Genomic DNA, 351 nt, shown 5'->3' on the forward strand with positions numbered 1-351 from the left:
TCCTTATTTAAAGGGGTCATATGATGCGATTTCAAGTTTTCCTTTCTCTTTGGAGTGTTACAAGTTGTTCGTGAGTAGATAAGATCCCTAAAGTTGCAATGACTAAAGTCTCAAATCCAAAAAGATATTCTTTATAAAAGTTAAGACTGGTCCACGCCCTCCTAAAACGCCTCGTTTAAACACACCCCCACATGTCTACGTCACGATGTGGGAAGATTTGCATAACGCCGCCCAAATGTGCACGCAAAGAAAGAAGGCGTAACTTTTATTCCATTATACCATGTCGTGGAGATGCTGTGTTTCGTTGTGAAAGCGAAACTACTTTGTTTGGCCTTCCAAAAGAGGACGATA

Source organism: Sinocyclocheilus anshuiensis, unplaced genomic scaffold (genome assembly GCF_001515605.1).
Source record: "Sinocyclocheilus anshuiensis isolate Anshui unplaced genomic scaffold, SAMN03320099.WGS_v1.1 scaffold702, whole genome shotgun sequence".
NCBI classification, from domain to species: Eukaryota; Metazoa; Chordata; class Actinopteri; order Cypriniformes; family Cyprinidae; genus Sinocyclocheilus; species Sinocyclocheilus anshuiensis.